The sequence below is a fragment of the Pollachius pollachius genome, assembly GCF_949987615.1.
Source record: "Pollachius pollachius genome assembly, chromosome: 8".
NCBI classification, from domain to species: domain Eukaryota; kingdom Metazoa; phylum Chordata; class Actinopteri; order Gadiformes; family Gadidae; genus Pollachius; species Pollachius pollachius.
The window spans coordinates 3,159,719-3,169,718 of record NC_136941.1 but is presented as its reverse complement, the minus strand read 5'-3'; the positions used below and the strand labels follow the sequence as shown (position 1 = coordinate 3,169,718).

The window sequence follows — 10,000 nt, the reverse complement described above, 5'->3', positions numbered from 1 at the left end:
TCTCTCACTCCCTCACTCCCTCCCGCTCTCTCTCTCTCTCTCTCTCTCCCCAAAATCTATATCGCTCGGTCCCTCTCTCTCCCTCTCTCTCTCTCTGTCTCTCTCTCTCTCTCTCTCTCTCTCTTTCTCTCTCTCTTTCTCCCCCATATCTATATAGCGCTGTCTGTCCCTCTCTCTATCTCTCTCTCTCTCTCCCCCTCTCTCTGTCTCCCTCCATCTCGGCCACCTCCCCCCCACCCCCCTGTCTCATCATGGGGTCAGCGGGGGGTAGGGGGAGGTAGGGGGAGGCAGGGGGAGGCAGGGGGGAGGGGCGATGGAGGGTCATTCTTATTCTAATTCCTCTGTCACTCGGGCTGAAAGAGGGGACCCGTCACCCAGCTACAGGAATGTACCAGAACAGAGAGAGAGAGAGAGAGAGAGAGAGAGAGAGAGAGAGAGAGAAAGGGGGGGAGAGAGAAAGGGGGGGAGATTGAGAGGAAGAGTGTGAGAGGGAGAGAGAAAAATACATAGAGGAAGAGAGAGATATATATAGGGGAAGAGAGAGCGGGATGAGAGGGGAAGACAGAGTGAGATATATAGGGGATGAGAGAGAAATTGAGAAAGAGAGAGTGATAGGGAAAGGGAAAGAGAGAGACAGAGATCAGAATTATTAACACAACCCCAAGAAATACACTGATCCATCAACACAACCATTAACACAACCCCAAGATATACATTGAACCATTAACTCGACCATTAACACAACCCCAAGTGTGTGTGTGTGTGTGTTTGTGTGTGTGTGTGTGCATGCGTCAAGTGACTGAACAAAAGGGCTGCTCTCGCTGACAGCTCTGTCGGATCCGACCTCCGACCCCTAGCTGCTAAAGGGGCGGGAAAAGACATTTGCCTGGCGACGGATGTGCTGGTGCACGAGGTGGTCTCAAAGTGCACGGCGGGGCGGGCCACCACCCACTGCCCATGGGAGAGACACCGGATTACTGATTTACTGTGGGAAGCCCACTGGTTCTGCTGCAGTTCACACTGGTTAACTACTGCTGGTTGAATGGGGGTGGATGATGTGTGGTGGGTAGGGGGACTCCCCCCCAAAAGGTTCTGGGTTTGATACCTAATGTCTGCAGACTACCTTTAGTCATCCTTGGGCAACCTTGGGTAACCCCTTCCAGCTCATTACTGTCTAACCCCTACCTGCTCCTTAATGACCCGTCCCTGTACTGTCTAACCCCTACCTGCTCCTTAATGACCTGTCTCTGTACTGTCTAACCCCTACCTGCTCCTTAATGACCTGTCTCTGTACTGTCTAACCCCTACCTGCTCCTTAATGACCTGTCTCTGTACTGTCTAACCCCTACCTGCTCCTTAATGACCTGTCTCTGTACTGTCTAACCCCTACCTGCTCCTTAATGACCTGTCTCTGTACTGTCTAACCCCTACCTGCTCCTTAATGACCTGTATCTGTACCGTGTAACCCCTACCTGCTCCTTAACGACCTGTCTCTGTACTGTCTAACCCCTACCTGCTCCTTAATGACCTGTCTCTGTACTTTCTAACCCCTACCTGCTCCTCCATCACATGCGTTTTAATACAGTGTCAGTCAGGGAGGAGATAAGAGTCTGCTGAATATATTGAGTGAACCCGGAGCGTCTCCCAGTCTGGCAGAGATACGACATGGAGACTAAATATCAGCCTCCGACAACGACAACAAAGGAACATGATAAGGCTGGCGACTCGTGTGTGTCTAGGTGTGTGTACACGCAAGTGTACATCCATATGTGCTTGTTTCACTGTGTATATATATGTGTATGTGTATGTGTGCATGTGTATATATATGTGCGTTTGTGTGTGTGCGCATCTGAGAACATGTTGTGTGCCACTAAAGATAAGCCGGCAGTGAGTCAGTACTTTATAGGCAAGGAGCTGGATGTGGAGTAGAAGTCATAGGTCACGACCGACGGAGAGCAGAACACACAGACCATTAGAGACCACAGGGAGCACTGAGGACCTGACAAGGGCCCCCAGGAGCCTCAGACCAGTGTCACCATCACTGAGGACTTGACAAGACCCCAACCAGTCCTCATCACTGAGGACTGGACCAGACCTCCCAGGAGCCATCGACCAGACCTGGGTCCTCATCACTGAGGACGGGACCAGACCCTCCATGCTATGAGGTTACTCCAGGCCCCCATGCAGACAGCGTTCTGTCCTGCACATCGACAGCTACCTCATTAGCGCCCCAGCCTGCAGGTTCACGAGCCGCTAATTTACAGCTTTAATTACAGAACGTTTCATTCCACCTCACTGCCATCAACACAATGCGTCGGCACATTTAGATGAAACGAGCAATCATATATACTGATTGGGGTTAGACGGTTCATATATATATATATATATATATATATATACATGGGGTCCGGGAGGTGATTGTAACAGAGCAGTGCAGACGTCGCGCACAAAAGGCCGAACGAGGCCGCGGTTTGAGTTTGTGATCGACGCCTCACTTTCACACCATAAATCAGCGTCACGGTTCCCCGTCTAAACAAGGGTTCCAGGTTGCCTAGACGCCCCTAACACCAGGTAACCCTCCCCGGCAGACGGCTCCTGGTTCCCAGGGCTGGAGGAAGCCGGGGGGGGGGGGGGGGGGGGGGGGGGCCCTCTGGCCTTTTTTGAGCGCCTTAAGATGGAGATTAGCATCAAAGAGGAGCGTCCTATTTAGGGATCAGGACGGGGGAGAAGGGGGGGGGGAGCCAAGGAGCCGTCTCCCTCTCCTCAGCAGCATTTCGGGGAGATTTCCGCCAGGGAGACAGGTCTTCCACAGGCTGTAATTAGCAGGATGTTGGGGGGGCCACCTGCGGTCTGGAGAGGACCCAGCCCAGCGCACCAACACAGTCCCCAGGGAGGACTTACTGGGAGGGCTACTGGGAGTGTTGGTTCAGGGAGGCGGCAGGGAGGGCGCTGAGGCGTGTCAGTGCTTCCTGTGGTTGGGGGGGGGGCACGTGTCATGTTTGAGTACTGTATGTGTGTGTGTTTGCTCTGCGGGTGTGTGTTTGTGTGTGTATGTTTTGTGTGTGTGCCCCTATATATATATATTAAAAAATATATATATATACTGTATGAGTGTGTGCTTGTTCTATGGTGTGTGTTTGTGCATGTTTTGTGTGTGTGTCCCTATATACATAAATATATATGTATAAACTTAGCACAAAAAGTAAGGAAATTTGTGTTTGGTTGATTTTTTCTCTGTGGTAACAATGCTTTTTGGCAATAAATCTTATACGGTTGGAAAGCCTGTATAATTCCCTTGCAAAGGGTGCCTCATTTGCAAGGAGCATGCACTTGAGCAGCAGAGCTGAGTATGTGGGTTGCGCCCATGAAAAAATTGCCAAATCTTCTCTGCCAATGCCAAACAGCTTATTATGCCATTGACTCGTTTGGTGTTTGGTGGATTGGATGATTGAAGTTTTAAGAAACAAGACATATTGGCAATTTAACAATTTATTCATTTCACAAACAGGAGCCTCAGTAGCGTGTGGAAGAACCATACACAGCCACAACAGCCTGGCACCTCCTCCTCATGCTGGTCTGGACTCATCACTGAACATGACGTTCCTCCACATTCAGGTTCTATGTTCAGGTTCCAGTGCACGTGTTGCCGACACCAGCGCAAACGGGCCTGGCGGTGAAGGGCAGTCATGGCAGGACTCCTGGCAGCCCTATGAGACTGGACATTGGCTGCGTGTAGTTTGTTCCGGATTGTCTGGGCAGAGAGCCGTCGGCCATATCGCCCAGCAAACCTTGACTGCAAATCTGTAGAAGAGAGCCTACGGCACCTAAGTGCTGACAGGGTGATGAAACTGTCTTCTTGGGGTGTCGTCTTCTTGGGACGCCCACTTCGCGGCCTGTCTTTGACATCCCCCGTTATATCGAACTTGGCCTTCAGTTTGCAGAGGGTGCTAGGGCTCACTCCAAATAATGCCGTAACTTGGCTTTGCGGAACACCAGCTTGAAGTTGCCCTATCGCAAGGGCCCTATACAGATCAGTCAAACGCGGCATGCCGATTCTTGGAGCAGACACTTACTGACTGTAGCTGTACTTACAGTAGTAGGGTCCATGCTCACAGGTGCTGCCAATCAGGTGCCAATCAGGCACCTGATTGGCAGCACCTGGGCGTACCAGAAGCTCAAAAAAAGTGTCAATAGCAACAGCAAAATAACCTGTCGGCAATGGCAGAAAAGATTTGGCAAATTTTTCATGGGCTCAACCCACATACTCAGCGCTGCTGCTCATCCCAAGAATGCATGTTCCTTACAAATGGGGCACCATTTGAAAGGGAACTAAACAGGCTTTCCAACGGTATAAGATACATTGCCAAAAAGCATTGTTACCACAGAGAAATAATCTACCAAACACAAATGTCCTTACTTTTTGTGCTAAGTTTATATACTGTATGTGTTTGCTTGTTTTGTGTGTGTGTATTTGTGTTTGTATGGGGGGTTTGTGTGTGCCTTTATATCTACTGTGTGTGTGTGTGTGTGTGTGTGTGTGTGTGTGTGTGTGTGTGTGTGTGTGTGTGTGTAGGGGTTCAGGAAGTAATCCATTGTGGTATGCCCGCCCGCTCACCCCATACACAAAGCCTGCCATCAGATATAGCACGGTCTATGGGAGAGAGAGAGCGAGAGACAGAGAGAGAGAGAGAGAGAGAGAGAGAGAGAGAGAGAGAGAACATAGAGAGTGTGTCGGTCAGAGGGCAGGTGGAAGTTAAGATGGATTAATGTTTAACCAACACACCGCGACACACCTCAAGACTCACCAGAGGAACCCAGGACATGATCGCACAGGGTTAGTCACACACATATAGACACACACACACACACAAACATATATAGACATACACACACACAACCACTTACATACATATAGACATAGACACACACAAACACACACACACGAAGGAACTCAAGCACACATACACAGTAAGGCACACACAAGCGCAAGAACACACACACATAAGAAAGCATGCACATACACAGCTTCAGATGAGGGCTGACCGTTCCAGTGGGATGAATGTATACATGATGTGACCTGTTCTCACAACTCAAAGGACCTTTTTCTGTTGACAGTTTGGATGGTTTTCCATTCAGCAAAAGAAAGGTTTAAAATGTGTTGGTTTTAGACTGGAACTCAAACACGGTTCAGACTGACATGAGTCTGAGGCCACTGCCTGAGCTCCTACTGGGAGACTGGGAGGAGGTAGGCTGATCCTACTGGGAGACTGGGAGGAGGTAGGCTGCTACTGGGAGACTGGGAGGAGGTAGGCTGCTACTGGGCGACTGGGAGGAGGTAGGCTGATCCTACTGGGAGACGGGGAGGAGGTAGGCTGCTACTGGGAGACTGGGAGGAGGTAGGCTGCTACTGGGAGACTGGGAGGAGACAGGCTGCTACTGGGCGACTGGGAGGAGGTAGGCTGATCCTACTGGGAGACGGGAGGAGGTAGGCTGCTACTGGGAGACTGGGAGGAGGTAGGCTGCTACTGGGCGACTGGGAGGAGGTAGGCTGATCCTACTGGGAGACGGGAGGAGGTAGGCTGCTACTGGGAGACTGGGAGGAGGTAGGCTGCTACTGGGAGACTGGGAGGAGGTAGGCTGCTACTGGGCGACTGGGAGGAGGTAGGCTGCTACTGGGAGACTGGGAGGAGGTAGGCTGCTACTGGGAGACTGGGAGGAGGCTGGCTCCTACTGGGAGACTGAGAGGAGGTAGGCTGCTACTGGGAGACTGGGAGGAGGCTGGCTCCTACTGGGAGACTGGGAGGAGGTAGGCTGCTACTGGGAGACTGGGAGGAGGTTGGCTGCTACTGGGAGACTGGGAAGAGGTAGGCAGCAGCCTACTTATAGTAGTAGGGCCCAGTCTCCCTGGGAGACTGGGAGGAGATGGCAAACTTCTCTTTTAGAACTAACTTCTCTTCTTTCTTCTTCTTCTTGTTTCTAACATCTGCTAAAGAACTTTCTCATCCTCTCTCATTAGGAAGATTATATATATATATAGATAGATAGATAGATAGAGAGAGCGAGAGAGAGAGAGAGAGAGAGAGAGAGAGAGAGAGAGAGAGAGAGAGAGAGAGAGAGAGAGAGAGAGAGAGGTGACAGTTCATAACCAGACAGGCGTCTCTGTCATCAGTGGAAGAGTGGTTTCTGTCTACCAGCGACCTTGCAGATTGAGAGCAAACCAAATGAAAACGTACAGCTAAGAACCAATAAAGCTTCCCTTGAGCTTTTCCTTGTGTGGTGAATGTAGAAGCATCTAGGGCAACAGACTTGGCAGAGATGCAATATAATATTCAGAAGTATTAGTGTGTAATCCCGTGCTCATAAGAATCGCTGTACTTTCGATCTTAGTGTGAGCCTTTATATCTACATAGGGGGCTGGTCCACGTTGCACTGCCATGCACTACAGTAGCCCAGAGTGGACAAACAGTACCAGAGAGACAATGATTGTTTCACACATTTTGGGAATTGGAAGTAGGAGGGAGTGGGGCGTGTTATCCCCATGGCTACGACCCATTTGTTTATTCTTTCTTCGGTCGTTGTGTAGGAGTGTTATAATGAGCCATGTTGTAATGAATGTGGCGTTACACTTTGCATCCAAGAAGCGTAACCCTCTCTTAGACGCAGATATCAACTTCCGCACAGACGGTAAAGTACTGTAGCGAATGGCAGTTGGCAGATGAGGGGGATTTTGATTAGTTGGACTGCATTCTTTAATACCTCCATGTTTTTGAAGCGTTCATTTCTGAGGGAGTTTCCCTCTTCGGTAACTAAACATAGGCTTTCACACTTTCAGAGTAAGTTGGTGCCAAAACTAAACTAGCAATTCTGGATGGGTCAGAATATTCGATTATTCGATTATTTGTTCCCGAGGGTCAAAATCGATTTTTAACATTTGGACCGTTAACATTTTTTCCCATTCAAATATAAAGTTTTCACAAGCCATAACTTTGTTTCCCTGGTCACACCTGAGGGTTTGACTAATACCTGGAAAAATAGAGCACTAAAGTGAAAATGTCACATTGTTCTGGCAACCGGATTTTCAGTTCTAAACTACCGGACGAGAGATGGCGTTTTCCATTGCTGCCATGTGTTGTTTCTTTTAAAATTAAAATAAATCGATTTCAAGAGGTGAAAATCACTACCAATCGAAACATGTCGAGGCTTTGATGTATTCCCCTGGGGTATTAAAAGGAAAGGTTTGACGACGTTACTTTAGTTGTTGTTCTTTTAGATGAAGACAATGTATTCTCAATATTACTTACATCATTGGTAAAGCAAACTCGCAAATCAATTCGCAAAAAAATCTTTGATTTTCTTTAAAACGTTTGTGTAGCATAGGATTTCCCCTTGTTAAATGGTTTGTGTAGAACCGAAAATCGGTTGCTATGGAAATGTGACGTCACACTTTAGTACTCTATCATTACCTTCCCGTGAGGTTCTTATGCAAAGGAAACGTTGTTCTCTCCTCCAGTAAATAGGACGGACCTTAGCTACGACTTGGCAACGGGAGGTATTCTAGTCCGCTCACCTATGAGCCAGAGGGCTAACGTTATGCATTGTACATATTTATAATTCGAAATTCGTCCCAGCCTTTATATCACAGATACTATAGGGTCTATAGCATATAACCACATTTTTTGATTACAGTTGAATGCATTTTTCACAACAGAAAATTTGACTGGAACTACTTAGCAGTAGTTCCACTTAGCAGGGTCTATAGCATATAACCGCGTTGTCTGATTACAGTTTAATTCATTTTTCACAATTTACCAGCTCTCGTTTTGAAGACCGAATCACCACACCATTCATTTCTATGGGATTCGCGACGGTCTATACTTTCAACATAAAGTGTACATATTTATAATTTGAAATTCGTCCCAGCCTTTATACCACAGATACTATACCACAGATACTTAGCACCCACTGATTATTCGACCATGAAAAATGAGTTGAGCTATTCACATCCCTACTAGCAATACAACTGCACACCTTCATGTTATCAAAAGCAGCTTATAGTCACATCCCGCAGTGCAGGTAAATGTTGGCTTGTAGCGCAGACCGCTATTCGGTATTCAGTTGGTTGCAATCTGCAACCTCACCACTAGGGCCACCTCCGCGGTATACACTGCCCCTTTAAAACCGGTTCTAAGATGATTGATGGCAGCGATATTTAGGTTCAGTTAATTATAGTCTGATTGAAATAGGAAGGAAAGATTGAACTGAAATTAACTGAAATTGAAAGACCATTATTTTCCAAATGACAAGTTACCAGAGTCCAAAGTGATGCCGAAAATGAGCCAAGCCAAACGAATTATTCATTTTATAATGAATATTGGGTATTTGTGCTTAATTGACTTCACCAGGGATCCAGAGACTCAGAGACAGGCTGACACACAGCATGACGGACCCACGCAAACACACACACACACACACACACACACACACACACACACACACACACACACACACACACACACACACACACACACACACACATGCATATTACACAGGCGCAGGCACGCACACACAAACAGGCATGTAACACAGGCGCGCGCGCGCACGCACGCACGCACACACACACACACACGCACACACACAGGGCTACGCAAATCCCATGTACTCGATTGTCCACATGAAGTCAAAATAATGTCATCACCGATGCACATTAACCCTCCAAAACATCCTTCAGAAGCATGTTTAGATTTAGCATCGATCCCGGACAAAATACGGTTCGTCACCACCAGTGCCTTCCCGCTAGAAAGTCTGGCGCAGAGGTACCCACCGAGGGTAATGCAGGCCCCTGGGGCCTCTGAACCCGCCGGGTTAGAGGTGCTTCGTGAGCTGATTAACACCGGCTGATCTGGCCCTGAGAACCAGCTACACGTGACGACGACCTGGGCCGGCTTGGCTCCATCCCTCGGTGGTCATCACTCTGATTAGGGGAATGCCCGCTGGTTTAAACATCCAGTAATGTTCTCGAATGTGAAAATAGGCCTCTTTGTGTGTGTCAACTTTGCAGTGACACACACAGCCTCACACTGTGTTCACTTTTAAAAAGCCAAATGTACCACAAAACCAGGAGACATTAAACTCGAGCTCAAAGTTTTAAAGAGTTTCGCCCGCAGTGTTCCGAGCAGAGGCGAGCGAGGGACGAACACACGTCTCTCCACCGCAGTGTGTAAAGGAATTATTATTTCACACCAGATCTGAAGAAAAGACAGCTCACATGTTAAGACCTTGCACACGTTAATCACCGCCTCTGCTCTTCGGATGAAACGTGCAGGTGCTACTAAAGCACTTTCGTTTCCCGGACTCTGGACTTTAAACTTCCCCCAACAAAGTTTCAACAAAGTTAGGGAGGCCGACGGGTGACTTGGGGACGGAAGGAAGGAAAGTCAAAGAAGAGGCGAACTCACCTGCTTGGAAAGGTTCAACAGTTGGACAACAGCGCGTCTGTCCGGAGCCCCAGCAGCCACCTGTGTGAGCCGTAGTGGGGCGGATTGCTGGACCGCAGGCTTCGGAGGGGCGGAGTCCGGATACTGTAATTGGTGAAGGACCGGGGTACCGCCAGGGACGGGCTGGGGCGACACCTAGCAGACGGAGGATTCTGAATTCTCTCAAAACGACACTCAGCTTTAATATGTGTTATTATACACATAGGACCAGGTAGCCTACACCCAAACATATGAGCTGCAGAGGCCTATAATATGGTAAATACATATGCCACTTTAAAATCTGTTATATTTTACAACAGATTATCACATGGGTGATTAATAAAGTAGACCTACTAATCGAATGTAATAAAATCGGATAAATAAAAGAAACAAATAAAGTAAAATGATAATAAAAGAAAATAATGCAATTATCAAAAATTGCTGAATGCAATCTAATTTAATCGAATAGAATCTATTCCAAACTAATCTTATATAATCTTATATAACATCAAATAATAATAGTATGA

The 10,000-nt window shown here is 47.8% G+C and overlaps 1 protein-coding gene across 1 annotated transcript in view; it reads right to left on the bottom strand.

The window, feature by feature from the left end:
* lamb2l (laminin, beta 2-like) overlaps positions 1-9,534 on the bottom strand; it is a 59,609-nt gene extending 50,075 nt beyond the window's left edge. Inside the window, exon 1 of the mRNA XM_079741564.1 lies at positions 9,456-9,534. The gene's annotated coding sequence lies outside the window, so the exon portion shown is untranslated. The remainder of the gene's footprint in view (positions 1-9,455) is intronic.
* Between the last annotated feature and the right edge of the window lie 466 nt (positions 9,535-10,000).